Raw genomic sequence first — 16794 nt, forward strand, 5'->3', positions numbered from 1 at the left:
AGTGAGAGCCTTCATTTAATGCTCCTTGGATGGGTAACCCTGGCACTTAACCCCTTTTAGATATTCCATCTCTCTCCTCTCCTCTCCTCTCCGCACACACACACACACACACACACACACACACACACACACACACACACACACACACACACACACACACACACACACACACACACACACACACACACACACACACACACACACACACACACACACACACACACACACGCAAACAGATACAAACTGATGGCTTATGATGTGGCATCCCTCCCAAACCGAGGTGATGCATTTATTCCCAACACAATTTCTCACTGCCATTACACCATGTTTTTACAAAGCCAAACGAGAAAGTGAACACCTATATCCGCCTTGTAGCATCAGCCCTATTTGCTGGGGATTGTGCAGAGGGTATGGGGGTTAGTGAAAACAAAATGGACCTGCCACACCTGTATACATGTGTGATTGTGTTTGCAAGCAGGGATTGTGTGCGCGCGTGCTTCAGTAGCCGCTTTGTGTTGTTTACAACTGAACTGTTGTACCTGCAAGAGGTGTATCCATAGGGTCTTATTGCACTTCTTTTTAACACATACTGCTGCTTTGCATTTTGTTTTTGGCCTGTAAGTCTGTGTATGTGCCCGATGGACTTTGATTAGATGTGATTGCGTGTGGCATGTAGTGTGTGCAGGTGCTGTGAATCGTGGAGTTCCTAATCGTGAGTCATTCCAGCTCCTTTCCTCTGCTCCCAGGATGTTTCACCCCTCAGAAGGTCCATCGATGGACAATGTGTTTGCATATGGATTAACATGCTCAGACACAAGTACGCAATCACATTCATCTATGGCACAAACAAAAAGCTGAAGAGTCTGTATTTATCAATCTATCTATCAATTAACTAAAGGACAAATAGAGGAACACCCTTCTATTTAATGAACAGAGTCTGCAAATTATATGAATTTCATTGAAAAAGTTCAATACCAATATTGCATACACAACCTGATATGACAAATACTTTCCGAGGCATTGGTTTTATCAACTGTGATGGACTGGCCCCCTGTCTAGCGTGTGCCCTGCCCTTGCTCATAGGTTGCTGGGATCGGCTTCTGCACCCTGCAACCCTGCACAGCATAAAGTGGTATTGAAGATGGATGGTTTTATCAAGGTCTGTTTTTAAAGCCAGGTATCTGCAAGAATCAAGCTTGACATTTATGTCAGTTAGTTGTGAATGTGTCTATTGTACATGTTAAAATTATCGACAGTTTTTGCGTGTGCCACTCCTGTGTGGTGTTCCAGAGGGGTTTTCTGTTTTTGAGCCGCTCAGTCACCCTATTGGTGAGGAACTGATTGTCTGGCTTCAGTTCTCCTAGAGGAATGGAGAACAATAATTCTGTGGACACTAGTCATTTTCCATCACAACTTAGAAGGGGGGATATTGTTTTCTATCCCTCTGCTATAAAGATACACAAGCAGAAATAGGATGTATGTAGATTAATTCGAGGGTCATATCTGTCCCATGTAACCTGTGGGATGATAAGACTTTATCTGCATCATTAATAGACTTTTACCATGAAATAGATCAGGAGGTAAAATAATCAAATAATAATAATACAAAGCCTTAATGACTTTTGGGGACTTTCAGACCCTCATGTTTGTTGAATTTAACGTTTATTATTGACCCTTGCCATCAACAAAAGATGACACATTATTTATCTTGAAGTACCACTTTTCTTTTTTAATTTAGCTGTTAGGGAAGCTGGTACACAATTTATACTGTGCGATTTATAAATTCAGGTGTATTCCTTATGTATGATTGTGTTTGACTACTTAATGATTTTCCGTCCCGCCACTCAGATACACATCCATCATATATACTTGTCTTATTTAAATCAGAGATATTGGGAGCTGAAGGTTCATTAAATTAAATTTATTTTTGTTCCTTTCATAAAAGCAAAGACATTTTTACAACAGTACACCCAAAATGATCAGAAACACCTCTATGATTGGAAGGGAGTCCATCACATCCAACAGTAGACACACAGCAGCGTAGATCCCAGACAGGTTGCTCGTCCATCACATTGCTAACACAGAGAGACACACATTCATTCAAACACTCTCTGCTGCAGGTCATTTAGACTCATTCAATAACCCTCACATGCATGTCTGAGTACCTTGAAAAAAACCTACTAATGCACAGGTAAAACATGCTAATTTTAACAAAACGAGCTTGAGCCTCGATTGAAAACAGGATCTTTTTTAGTGCAAACCACTGCAGCCAAACCTACTGTATGTTGGTCATACAGGACTTGCCAGGATGTCAGGAAATATAAAAAATTTTATACTCAGTGTGCAAGAGTAGGTTTAGAATAAAAACAAAAAGGTGTGTACTGCAATAGCACTATTTCATGGTGATTTTAAGAATCTATATCCTATTAGGTATTTGTGGGCTAAAATGAATAATCTCAAGCAGCTTTTTATGGTTTCTACCAACTTTTTTAATTTCAGCAACACCCAGTAACAAACAAATGAAAATAAAATCATTACATTATTTAATCAGTTGATAATTGAAGCTGAAATTCTTTTGTCCCTCAAAAGGTCTTTGCATCAGTTTGTGTTAGTGTAAGAATCCTAACAAGTTTCACAATAAGATTTAGTTGCAAAATGGGATGTTGTAACACATTCTGCAATCATAATACTCATTTGTTAACAACTATTCTCTGACCTTTGGCGCTTTCACAACCTACATACACCATGGCTGCTTCAATGACCAGATGACATATCAATCACATTGATCCCTGAAATTGGTGCAGTTTATTTCCTTGTCAGAGAAGTTAATTGGCAATCAATGCACACTTTTATCTTGCTCATTGACACACTGTACAGTGTGTGTGTGTGTGTGTGTGTGTGTGTGTGTGTGTGTGTGTGTGTGTGTGTGTGTGTGTGTGTGTGTGTGTGTGTGTGTGTGTGTGTTAGTGTTCGCCCTCGCAGAGGCTTGTTTAGTGGAGGAGAGGAGAGCCAGACAATGTTGTCCTGCTGGCGTGTGCCTCGGCTGTGTTCATCAGGGGATTTGGGGTGCCTAATACACCATGGCGGTCCCCCATTTGTTTAATTTGTAAGGCTCTGACATCAATTGTTGAGCTTCATTTGCCCCGTCGAAACGTCACATGTCACAGCTAATGGGCCAAGCTGTGCGTGTGAAACGTATGTGTGTGGAGTGTGTGTGTGCATGTTTGTGCATAAATACAACAGGCCAGGGATTACGTGCCTGAATGTGTGTGTGCTGGTGAGAAGGTTGTTACCAGGTTTTTGCAATTTATCGTCAAGAATTTAAGTTTTCCCAACAACAAATAATAAGAGGGAATACACGACGAAAGATAAAGGGAGCATGTGAACACCATCATCTAAGCTTTATATACTGGACCTATAGTTGAAAACTGATTTAAAAGGCCACTTGAAATGTTTTTATATGTTGACAATATGACTATTTCTTTAAAAATGTTAGTTAGCTAGTTTGAGTTAAAATTAACTTAATGATAAATATCAAGAATCAAAAAAAGAATGAATTTATCAATAATGTGTTACTCCCTATCAATTTCTAATGCGATCACAGAAAATCATGAAGCTAATACAGTTCTTTATCAGTTATTCTTACAATGTACAAACACAGCTTAGTAAAGTAAAGATGGATTAGCTTGTAGCAGGCATTTCCAGTCTGTAGGAAGACTTTTGTTGTCTCACAGAGCACAAACCTCATTGTAAGCTGCAACTCTCACTCAGCCATTGCTTTGTCTCACACCACATAATGAGCTTTGCTTTAATTCTGGACAGCCTAATGTTTTAGAAATTATATTTTCTTTTATGAGCAACATTTGGAATCCAGAGGCACTAAAAGGCTTAACTCGTTTGCTAATTACGTTTTTAATGTGAAATATCTGGGGAGAGGTTTTAGTTTACAACTCTTGCAACTGTTACACATGCAGTTCTGCCATGATGCTTATTCAATAATTATCATTAGTTGCTGTTACTTCACAGCAAATTCATTTTTAAAAAAGGATCTTTTTTTTAAATGAATCAAGGGTTTAACCCACTTCTTTTTTCAGAATCTGTCTGATTTTCAAATTACATTTGAAGCTCCCTTTGCGCTCACAATCTTCCTTAACGTTTACATTAGACATTTTATTTTACTGTCCTTCATGCTGTGAACAATGCTGAGATGATGGAAAAACTAGGTGTTTTCTTTTAACATATTTAAAATCATCAAAATGTATAATGCTGCTGTGGAGTCCCACAATACCATGAGGATCCCACAACTTGTTTTACTGAGGTTGGATGGGATGCTGTTGGTCCCATGTCCACCAGGACATACAACAAACAATGCTTACAGGCAGGGATCCCAGCATGGGGGTAATCATGATACTTTGAGAAACCGGACAAAGCTTTTGAATTTTCTTAAACAGAAAAACTCTTTGCTTGAAGAACTCACACCCTAACGAGGGTTCTATTTAGCTTTGGGCTTTATGCTACGTGGTGAGAAATATAAGCTGAGGATGTTCCTGGTGTAATCAAGTGCTCTGCACAGTCGAGGATTTTCATCTGATCTCTATGTTTGTGCTTATTAGTGCATTAATACACTAGAATGGCATGATAATTCCCAGATTGACCAAAGCCACAATTTTGCATGCAATTGTAGAAATAAACAGTAATTGTGCACTGCAGACTGACTTAATATGATTATGCTTCCCTTGGTTCTGGATTCCCTTGAAAGAAGGAACACATCATTTGACCCACCATTCTGTTTTGAACAAATCACTTGTGTTAAAGAGGCGACTCAATGGAGCTTCATGGGAACTCAAATTTCCACAGATGCTGCATGTTCGTGATAATGACCAGTGGCCTGTTTGCTGTTGGAAAGGATGGCTTCACAGAAGTCTGCCGCTGTGGTCCATTCCTTTCCCTGGGCTGCAGTGACTCAAACACACACACACGCACGCACAAACGCACAAACGCACACACAGGCTCTATATTGTCACTAAATGAGCATATGCATGCCAGCATATGCTCGCCCACGCATACATATACACGCTCACACCCAGGGACACACATAAATCTATTTGTCAGACAGTGAAAAGCAAAGTGCAGAGATGGACAAACAGAGTGCGCGAAGGCCCACGCACCGCAGCGATAACCCTGCTGCATGACTCAATTCACGGAATATGCCCAGTCACATCAAAACACGCTCTTTGTCACCAGGCCCCCGAAAAACATGTTTGTCATGTTGCCCTCTGAGGGTTATGTGTTCCCCAACTTGCAGGTCCAAGTATAATTATTCAGCATCTCAATGGTCACCATTCATCTTCTCGTATGGCAAACCATTGGCCGGAAGTGATCTAAACATGACCGCGGGAACCTATCACAGAATATTTGAAAGCAAAGCGGGGGAGTCCAGGGGCATAATTCTGTTGTGAGGGGCTAATGCATTCACACCCACACAGATTGACTCACCCTGACAAAAGAGGCTGTGTTGTCTATTCTAGGCAGCTGGGCAGGATGGCGAAACTTGGAATCCTTTGTAGGCCGGAAGAGAAGTCGTCTTTGTCACATTTTTACAGAGTGTATTTTATCATACGCCTTTGCATGGTCGGTCAGACGTTCAACGTTGCAATAAGGCTGAGGAAGGTTTGCATAGATTAGCAGTGTTATTGTAAATGTTGAGCCCACTTACATGTTAATCAAGGCCTTTTAAACATGCTGGCCTTGACTCCTTTTAACGGTCTTCTGACACGCTGCGCTGTTCATACAACACACAGGCAAGCGGTGTGAGAATGATTCCTCTTTGCAATACAGTGACAATAAATCAGGATGACCAGTTTGCCTTTGAGGCCAAACGGTGCAGTTTTTCTTATATAAGCCATGTGTTCACTCAACGTCACAGAACATGGAGCAAATACATTTATATATGATTAGGATTTTTCCTCTACCATGAATTTCTCCCCAGCAATATAAGAATGGCTTTTTCAAGACACGCTAAAGTGAAATCTGCTGACAATTCAGATACTCATGATCATCATTGATATCACCAGGAACAATTTCAACACTCAAGCAAATACAGGAGCTCCACAGATTTTCTCCCAATATAAGAAATAAACCGGTATTTAAGTTAATTGCAAGTGGAGTTGAGTTTGAGGCTCTGCATAACTTGTGAGTCTCTTTTCCACAAAGCGACTCAGTGCAAAGTCTTCAAACACAGAGTGCTTGAAGGAACAAGCTCGTGATGAGATGCTCACTTGATCAGAAACCTGGATTGGCAAGAAAGTAAGGTTGGGAAAGTCACAGCTTGGTGCCTTTTCATCCCTGTGGGCCCTTAAACAAGGTTGTATTCCCTGAATACTGTTAGGGTTAGTAAAGTTACATTTCATTATGAATAAGTGAGGTCAAATACAGATGAATAATGTCTCCAGAGGGATCAGTGAAAAGTAACATCATTCATTTAGTACCTTCACAATAAAGCAAAAGGTTTTTGCCTCATGATTTCACAACCATCCGATGGTAATATATAACTCAGATTGCTTCACAAACGATGGATAAAAACTCTAAAATGAATTACATATACTGTCAAACAAACCGATGCATCCGGACACAAGGTCTTCAATGTCCTATAGACAAGCCTGTGGAACATAAAACACGTCTCTAAATGCTTTTATTGAACAGAATGTTGAGTTTTTGCTCCCCAGCTGGGATGTGAGAAGTTTCTGACCTCAGAAGAGGTCAAGGTCACGGGAGCCATAAGAGCAGCTCAGTGCAAATTTTCAGCTTCCTGCTCTTCTTTACAACACTGTTGTCTGTGTTGTTACTCATTGCATTTGGGTCACAAACTTTTCATTTCCCGCTCATAGTGAATGCACTAATAGACAGGGAGTATCCTTACTGCCAATCAAAATGAGCCTCTTGCCCTCGACTGGGTGGAGATTGTTGCAGTAGCACTGAAGCATCCTGTTTAGCTATTCAATTACCTGAAATTCCTCTTACCGCAAAACAAGTTCATTGAGTTATATGTAAATAAAAAAAAATGAAAGATCGAAAAACACGGAGATATGTAAAATGGTCTCTTGCCTTTCATCTCTGAAATGTTTTTTTCAATAAATGCAGATTGAATCTTTTCATTGTAGTGGAGGGAAAAACAGTTTTAGTAGTTTGAGATGGGTTGCTTAGAGAAGTCAGAGATGAGAAGAAAATAAGATACAAAGAAAAATGAAAGCAGAGCAATGAGTAACATCTCAGACAAAATTAACGGCTGTTATGTGATCATAATGGATGTTTTCCCATGATGTTCTGCAACAATCTGCCCTCATCTTTGATGAGCCTAATCTTGTATTCTTCTGAACACCTAACATCTTTCATTGTCTTCTTCATAATTTCTCCACACACAAAAAACTTGCAGATGCCTGCTTACGTGCGTTTGTGCATGCATGCCTGTGTGTGTGTGTGTCGTCTTGTATTTCTCTTATTGTGGCACTTGAAACCTGGAGACACTACACTTGTGTGTCCCTCGTTACATTGGGGTGTTCGAAATGAAGGGCACGACAGCAATTAAATGATATTGATATCAAAGTTTTGGTTTTACAACTGTGGAGACATTTGTACATATGGCTTGCATTGCATTTAATAGCAGAATTTGAATCAGAGACAGTTTTGAAGGTCAGGGTTAGAGGAAAACGATAGGAAATGCATTCTGTCATTGAGAAGGCCTCACAAAGGTCAGACTGCCAACCTGTGAATGCATGTGTGTGTGGCTATGTAGGTGTAGCTCAGGTCACTGTGTACAGTATGTGGAGCCGGATTTTGAGTCTCAGTTTTCTTGTGTGCTCCGTCTGTCACAATGCATTTAGAATCTCTCATCCTCAAGGCAATGTTTAGTTACTCTGTCAGACCTCTTTGGCACAGAGCCCAAGTTGCAAATTAATGTATAGTTCCTATGCACCTCAGTGATTTGTTATCCAAAGGACTGTTTAAATAAGGCATTAAGTCAGTGGTGTTAATCTACCAACCAAGGGCTCAGCTGTCTTCCATGGATACAATGACTGTCAAGATCTCAACATGAAGTCTATCTGTGCAAGCACAGCTGACCAGCATTGGTGTCCTCCTCCCACCACATCTCTCACACCCTTGGAAAAAACACACCCTGCGTTGGGCTTCTTTACTTTTTGAAACATGATGATTGTGAAGACATGAGAGCTAATGAGAGCTTAAATTTGGACTAACACGCTCTGGATAGAATTGCGTTCTGCAACAAGTGTGAAAGGAGTGTATGTGTGGGGTCTGGTACAGAACCATTGTACATGCTGTATGTCTTGATAGATAGATAGGTTTATACTCATTTCTGTTTTCACTGTGATGTGTGCAAAATCTTCACAAAATATATACACCGACATCATTCTATGATTATTTCTGTACTCTGATTGTCTTCAGATGAGAGGCACATGGCGTTTTATTTCATGTATGTAAATACTTTCCTCTCTATTTCAGCTGACCTTCAGCACAATATTTTTAATGGAGTGACGGACATAACTGCACTTGTGACTTGTATTTGTGTGACTAGATGATGCTAATGTTCAAGATTCAGTTTACTGAATAACGTATTTTGACTGAACGAGTCTATAATGTTGTTACAAAAAGAATGGCAGCCTGATGAAAATCTGGTGAGTGTTACCATGATAAAAAAAATGGCATCATGGACAATCTTCCTCTAATTAGGGACGCACCGATCCACATTTTTTCCACTTCCGATCCGATCCCGATACCTGAATTTGTATATCTGCCAATACCGATACTATTCCAATACCAGATGTGTATTCTCTCAAAAGGCAACTTGAGGTTAGTATAAGGTCAGAAAAGGAAACAGTACAAACTATTTTTGTTCACTTTGGACAATGTGGGCGTCTGCGTGATGTCATCATCTCGTGATAAACTAGTTCTATCTTTATAACCTCAGAATCGCTTTATTAATTCCTGGAGAAATTCTTTGGCAACGCTTTTCATTGTTTTGATGCTGCGGTCAGAGCCATTCTCCTCGGCGAGCTGGCATTTTAAAACCGCGACGTCTGGTGGCAGAGTGGCGCCTCGCTGTACAACGACTTTGCAAACATCCATGTCGATGCGTTGCGGTGTTTTGAGCGTAAAATACGTCCAAACAGCGGACACGTTGTCATGAAAAGTTGAATAGCCGCAATGCTGCTACATTAGCAGGCTCGCTGTGGAATAGATTTCCTGACTCATTATTTCATGTCTCATTGAGACCCGCCTCCCTTCATGAAATACGTTCTACATTTTGCAGCCAGCGAGCAGAGCAGCGGCAGGGAAACACTTGTCGAGTCATTTCAGCAACAGTAAAGGACAGACAAGGCTCGTGGATCGGAAATCTCCGCAGGTTGGATCAGAAATGTCCAATCCCGGCCACATCTCGAGTATTGACGCATGTTGCTGTTCCTGTCGCTCCATTGTTTTAAGAAAAATACCATATCTCATAATGAAAACATAAATGCAGTTGCATGAGGACACTTAATGTGAAACAGTTAAGAATTAATATTTTTAAAGCCCCATAATATAACAACAAGACACATGTCAGTGTCTTCCATTATTATTGGAATCATCAAACTGTAGCGGTGGTTGCTATCACAACCGTCAAAAGGAAGAACAAGTTATTTGTTGAATTTCATGTTCCTTTTTGGGGGAACGTATGAAAACGCATTGCTCATTCAAGGAGGGCTCAATCCCTGAGCTAAGAAGAGTTAAAAAAAAAAAAAAATCTATCTTTTATACCAAAGATCTTAAAAACAAAGCCTGGTCACATCAGTCTTCATGAGATAGCTTGTGTGTGCGTGCTTGTGTTTAAAAAAAATGGTCATGTTGTTGGTCATGTTGGTCATGTTGATCGTGCAGCGCGCCTGCAAGTAGCTCACGAGCTGCTATGACGTTAAAATTGGCCTTCATATCAGTACAAGCCGATGCAGCTTGCCAATGCTCCTTGAATCGTTGCCTCTCAAAGGCATGATTTCACTTTGAACAAATGTGACATTTTTTTAATGAAAATATCACATTTTATTTGTTTTGAACTATCAAATTCAACCACACTGGCTGAACGGTTCCGTAATTGTCACCAATTGGATTACTGTTCGCTGGTGAGAAAACAGAAACATTGACCTTATTTCAAAGTGGTATCCTTCGTGAGCTCATCACATGTTCCTTTGAGTATGATATGAAGCCACTTTGATAATTAAATAACTTCAATATTGAATTAGTGTTGAGAAGTGAAACAGAGAACACTCAGTTGTGACACTTAAACCTCTGAGCTGGTATGCTTTGAGTGCGAAAGGAGGCACTATAGACAAATCAAATGACTGGAGCCTTTTCCGTGTTTATCTTCAGGGTTTGGAGCTGCTAATTACAACTTAAAAACTTTCTTCCCTGAAAAGACGATATGTACTTCAAACTTAGCAATGACAACTTCAGCTACTCAGATGATAAACAAGCACATTTCAGAAATACAATTTTAATCATAAATCTGCTTTACCAAGTTTACTTTTTTAAAGAAGCAGTGGATTTAAAGCAAGATACACACAGAATAAATTGCCGTCTCTTCTTAGAGATATCATAAGGAGACATACTGTATGATCACCATTGTATGATCATTTACTGCCAATTTATATTCACTCACTAATTTGATAAGTCTGTATAATAAGGAAAGAGGAACTTGGAGGAAACCAGAAGAAGCCAGAAGAAGAACATGTAAACTCGATAGCAAAACTGCAACGACCCTCTTGCTATGAGGTAACAGTTTTCACCACCTTGGCACTATGCTGTCCTCATTTGAAGTCATCAAAAAACTACAACATCCTTCCATCCTATATCTATATTGTACCTGCTTTACCTGAGGTACTGCAAACTGCTGCATTGAATCGGAGCTGATCCCAGCTGACAGTAGTTGAGAGGCAAATCAAAGGCACTTTGGACCAAAAGCACATCACGGGGCTAAAGAAAAAGAAAAAAATAGAAAGACAAACATCTACACACACGGTCACACCCCGGATGTTTGAGCAGCGACAAAAAAATCTGTGCAGGAACACAGACAAGGACGACCTTCAAACTCAGAAATTAATTTGAAACTTGGCTTGTGGCTGAGAGACAAAGGTGTTAACCATCACCCCATCACCTGTGTGGCCTTCACACAACATAACCAGAAATATTTGATCATTTCTCCCATATTAGTCTCAAAAAACAAGTTAAAGACTGTGGTTTTAGTCATCCTTATATTTCTCAAGCAACAATTAATCACCATGGCCTCAACTCCTATTTTGGTTTTGGTCAACTCAATGAATAAACACATGTGATATCATTTCTTGGACTAACACTGAACTATGGTATTAAGGCACAACAGAAGCAGTCCACTGGCCTGGTTTGAGTGAGAAAGACAAGCAACGCAGTCCGGTTTTCTCACAAAGTTGCTCATATTCTCTCATGACATTCTTGACTCTTGACCCTCTGCAACAATCCCTACCCATCCAGCTGTGTGGCCAAAGTTCAGAAAAAGACCCTTAGGTGTCTTTGTGATTGATCCAGCCAACCAACAATGGAGACTGTGTGCCTCGTACAAAAGTGTCATCTTGGAGTGGGTCAAAGTGCTCGCCATCTTTGCTCCCTCTCCAGCAAACAGTTGACACATCATGATGAGTGAAAGGTGTGCAGAGGGTGAGGGAGCAGGAGCAACACAGGAGGAGCAACGGTACACGTCAGGGAGGTGCAAGCTTTGTTTGGGCTCGAGGAAGTTGCAGGGCAGCCCAATTGGAAGAGGTTTTAATGCTGTCGGAGGATGGCAGGTTGGAGTAATCATAGATATTTGTTTTGACAGCAGAACCTCCGATTGACTTTTAATGGCCGCAGCCTGTGTTGCACTTCCAAGAGCCCTGATGATTTTGATTGTCATTACTATGTGGTAAACATTCACGCATCTCTCCTGCTTTCCTCTCTTTGTTTACATGACGATGTGGGGTTACATAACTGAGGAAGCAGCACTGAAGCATGCTGGCTGTGAAGGTTTTTGTGTGTTTTGCAGGTCATCTCTTTGCCCAATTGTGACTTTTTCTTTCAAACCAATTTGCATAAAAAAGATAACCCACTCCCCAGGAAAGTACAGCACAGTTAGGTGGAGTGAACAGTCAACCAAACCAATGGGAAATTAAAAACAAATCAGATCAGCTGGAGTGAACCATCTTTTTGCTTTTTATCATATAAGTTTCCCTTTTGATTCAGTTGTTGTGTTGTGTTGAGAGGTGAAAGGCAATGCTGTTAGTTCTTTATGGCCGAATAATGTTGCCTTGGGTGTGGATAGGGATGACACATTCAGTCTGTCACTGTAGTTAAACCGGAGCCCCCCCCCCCCCCAAAAAAAACAAACAAAAAAAAAAAAAAACAAGAAACAAAAACAGATGTTTGAAACACCACTCAGCAACTGAAGCCAAAAAAAAAAACCCCCTCCATTTTAGTTTTTAAAGGTGAATCTGCCATTGCTACAGAACAGAGAGCATTTGAACATTTGGACACACTCACACACACACACACACACACACACACACACACACACACACACACACACACACACACACACACACACACACAGACCGTACAAGTGCTTAATTACATTAATATGCAATATCAGTCGTTAGTGGCTCTTTAATTATGAATGGAGATGTAATGACACTACCATTAATATTTAATTAAAGGGCAATAAAGTGTTATTTGGCAGCATTACAAAACTAGACACTAATAAAGGAATGTCTTTAGCTAGTAATTATTAGAGACAGAGGACTCCCGTCCCTCTTAAAATTTGACTGTGTGAAACTGTAAATACGGAGGACAAGTGAAGGTCACAAGTGTGACCACACTCTGTTTGTGCGTCTATCAACTTAACCCTTCAGTGTGATCAGATGTAATAGAATAGCTAATGGCACTAAAGTGAAACGATCTGATCAAACTGCTGCCAATGTGCTGTCTGTGCAGCGTATCTGCTGAACTCAATAGACAACACTGACAAACACAATCACACTTCATAGGAAAAATGGGAAACAAAGGAGGTACGGTGGTGATAGTAAAATACCCCACTGATATTCACAATATCCTCCCATGTGGTCACTTCCAACTCACGAGGTTGACACAATAAGCTGCCGTAGTTTATTGTGTCAACCAAGTTCAATATGCTTCAGATTATTTCTGCTTAGATTTGTTCATGATCAACACTTGAGGATGTCCTATGTGACATCACCGCTCTTATGACTCTTAATTTGTTCCATTCCCCAATGGCAATTCTCATTGCAACCCGTATATAAATCTTTCAGAGAGAGTCCACCAGGCAGAACTGTGTCCAAAGTTTGCCCAGGCAGGAATGCATGGTGCCGGCCGGAACAATGAATTGATTAGCAGTAGACACCCATGCAGTGACATTGAGATGCTAAAGCTGTAGCTTGTTTACACAACTTTCCCCCCTTTCTCCACTCTGACACCAGACAATAGGAACAATGTAGTCCTCGTGTGTGAGTGGGACGGACAGACAAAGCAAGCATTCAGCTTGGGTGCTCTGGTTTGCTCTGGAGAGGATATTTACATCAGTGGGAGGAAGCATTGATTTAACCTAGAGGACTCTGATGTACATACAATTTTCAGGGCAAATGAATGCTGTATTAATATTAATAAATAACATTGCATTTTTCTTCAAAGCCCCTTCATCTTGAACAAATTAGACTAAATGTTAATACTTTAGAGAAGTTGAATGAATTCCAGCTGCAATTATTTTCACGGATTTGAATTTCACTGTCTACCGTGTGGTTGATTGTTAAAGCTTCCAAATAAAAAGCAATAACTCTATTTTTAACTATTCCTTGACTTCAAAGTGAAATTTAGCTATGATTGGACCAACAACGCATCAAACCCAACATTTTTAAATGCTGTATGGTTGAGGTACTGCAGATTTGGAGGCTTTGTTATAGAATCAATGGGAATATGTATTCATAAAAAGGAAACTGAACATTTGCCCGAAAATCCTTTTTAAAAGCTGTTTGTTATCGTGACAGTGGGGAAATGCCTAAAAAATACTTCATGTTGCATGCCTTTCAAGTGATTAAGCATTTGCATAGTACACATTTTAAACACTTAAACTTGATTAACAAACAAAGACATGTATTTGTGAGTGCATTAATTTCACTATTTCCTGCTTATCCCCGATAGAGCTGTGTTCTAAATGTGTAGCAATGTCTCTGCACTAACTTCATACAGAGAGCAGGACTGATATGCAGGCCCCAGAGCTCCCTCAGCGTATATTAAGTCCGGCTAATGAGCTGGTCAATGTGACAAGAGGCGGCTGTGATCGATGTCCTCTCTGAATTGATGTGCTCTGCCAGCGAAGGACACTGACCCACCGAGAAATGTTGATGAAGTAGCCGCCTGGAAACTTATGCTACTTCCCACAGGCGGCGAGGAGCCGGCGCACACCATCATCACTGCTGGGGTCATTTCAGTCAACATTTGGAACTTATCAAGAGTACTTTACCTCTCACAGGTAAATGTTGTGAATTTCTGTAGTTCAATGAAGCTCGTGTAATAGTGTCTGATAAAAAGAAATATAGATTATGTTAGTTAATTTACATTTTAAATTAGATTCGGAAATGACAAAACATGATGAGATATAGGTTTTATTTGTTTGTCAATGTTTTGTAAAACTGTAATTCCAAAGGAGTGGAACATTAATTCACATTTCGCTTTTGTAAAAAAAAGTGTTTTTTTCATTGTCATTATTATAACTTTTTTTTCATTTGTTTTTAACTTTATTTACTGATAAGTTTCATCCTGTTTGTCTGTATTTATATTCTTCACATTTTAATCAATGACATCAAATATGGGACTCTGGAAGTTTGAACTTATGTACACACACAACACAATGGCTGTTAGTGGCCAGGAGCAAAACTGAGGTTGTGTTTTCTTAATGATGTAAAACTTGATATGCAGTTCAGCTCCCTTCGACTTTGTTTAATCATGAACAATGTGAGCAAAGCGCCGTTTTTGTTCATTTCTGGCCCAGTGGAAGCGACGAGGCTGAATCTGCATATAGTAATCATCAGAAAATTCCCCTGCAGAATATATTTGCATAAGATTATTACTCATTGGCAGTGACCCCGATTAAGGATGAGCCACATTACTTATAGGCTTCTCTTAATGCTAATATATAAATCCTGGGGTATATATCCGCTTTGACATTAATGACTAAATGTTACTTCTCAGCCTTGTCGCAACGATGATCAAAAGTACTTCACTTGGCTTTTTTCCCCCTCTCCTTTTTAAAATTTCAGTTCTGTCTTCCTTTTCCAACTAATATTGTGGATAAAAGATTTCTGCATGTCAGGCTTAAAGAGAGAAAATTATTCAGAGACTCTGGTGGAGAAAGTTTTCGAAGCACGCCAGAACCGACAGCGTCAAATTGTAATTGCAATAAATCAGACACTTTTGATATAAATATTTAAGACCAAATGACATACATAATTACTTTGCCCCTATTTGTGTGTCTGGAAAATTTTGTGTTATTTTGTACAGATAATATATTGAAGTTCTTCACATGCCTTTACCTTTCCTATAACAACTGTCTTGAGAGCATATTAAACAGTAAAGATGGAATCTTTCCAGAAAAAGAATAAAAAGAAGCTGTATCTCAACCGACTGGTCTACCATCCATGGGTGCTGTTCAGTATGCAGCGCGGGCAACAACTCAATTAACCATAAGCCCCTAGCCATCATACCAGCAGGCTGCCTCATAATATTTCCCATAATGTTTCATCCAATTTGGAGAGTTTGACGTTTACCCCCTGCAGGACTGCAGGGAGAGACAATGACTGAAGGCGAGGGGGCACTGAGGTGGTGGTGAGTGTGAATAGTAATGTGGGCTGGAAATCATCACCCGGGCCTGCAGGTGAGAATGCATCATCACCGGCCTTTTTTTTGTGTGTGTGTGTGTGTGTGTCTCGCAACCGACTCTTTCAAAAACTTTGCAAGCGCTGAAATATATTTTTCAAATTCTCACGCATAAACTTTAACAGCCCACAAAAAGTAGAAACAGCACGGGTTATAGAAAGAGTGTGTAAAAAATGATTTTGTGAAATATTGCACATGCTGCAGAGGTAATAGATTATTGAGATAAGGGTAGCAGGGCTGGGTTGGGGTGTTTATAGCGCTGTGCCATTGGATAAAGATAATGTTTGAGGAGACTTTCACAAGGCGAGCAGCAATATAAGAACCTCCATGGTAAAGTGAGGATTTTGAGAGGACTGACAATCATTTTAAGACCTCCCGTCATTGGTGTGACCCTACTTTTACCTCTCCACCCTGAAGCCTCCACTCGCTCTATCTCCCCATCTCTCAGACAGACGACGACTCAGCTTCTAAGTGACGGCGGAGGATCCACCCCAGTGGAACTGATGCCCCCGATCAGCGATGGGCTGGAAAAGCATAAAGACAGAGAAGGAAGAAGTGGAAGGTGGAGGAAGAGGAGAGTGCTGAGACAGCACTTTCGCGAACCCACAAAAAGAGAGCGAGGGCAGTGGGGTAGAGTGAGGAGGGTAGGGAGACAAAGGTAAAGACATGGAGGAGGAAGAGGGAGGGCTCTCATTTAGGATTAAAAGATAGGCCAGATAACCCTGCGAGCCTGGCCCATCACTCTCCTTTAAAATGAGGTTCTAATGGCGCCCAGGGAAGAAGGGGATACTTGGG

The 16794-nt window shown here is 40.4% G+C and overlaps 1 protein-coding gene across 1 annotated transcript in view; it reads right to left on the bottom strand.

Moving 5' to 3' along the window:
• Positions 1-16431, bottom strand: part of foxd3 (forkhead box D3) — a 55158-nt gene extending 38727 nt beyond the window's left edge. Inside the window, exon 1 of the mRNA XM_080505635.1 lies at positions 16402-16431. The gene's annotated coding sequence lies outside the window, so the exon portion shown is untranslated. The remainder of the gene's footprint in view (positions 1-16401) is intronic.
• Between the last annotated feature and the right edge of the window lie 363 nt (positions 16432-16794).

Source organism: Blennius ocellaris (assembly GCF_963422515.1).
Source record: "Blennius ocellaris genome assembly, chromosome: 12".
In the NCBI taxonomy this organism is placed as follows: Eukaryota; Metazoa; Chordata; class Actinopteri; order Blenniiformes; family Blenniidae; genus Blennius; species Blennius ocellaris.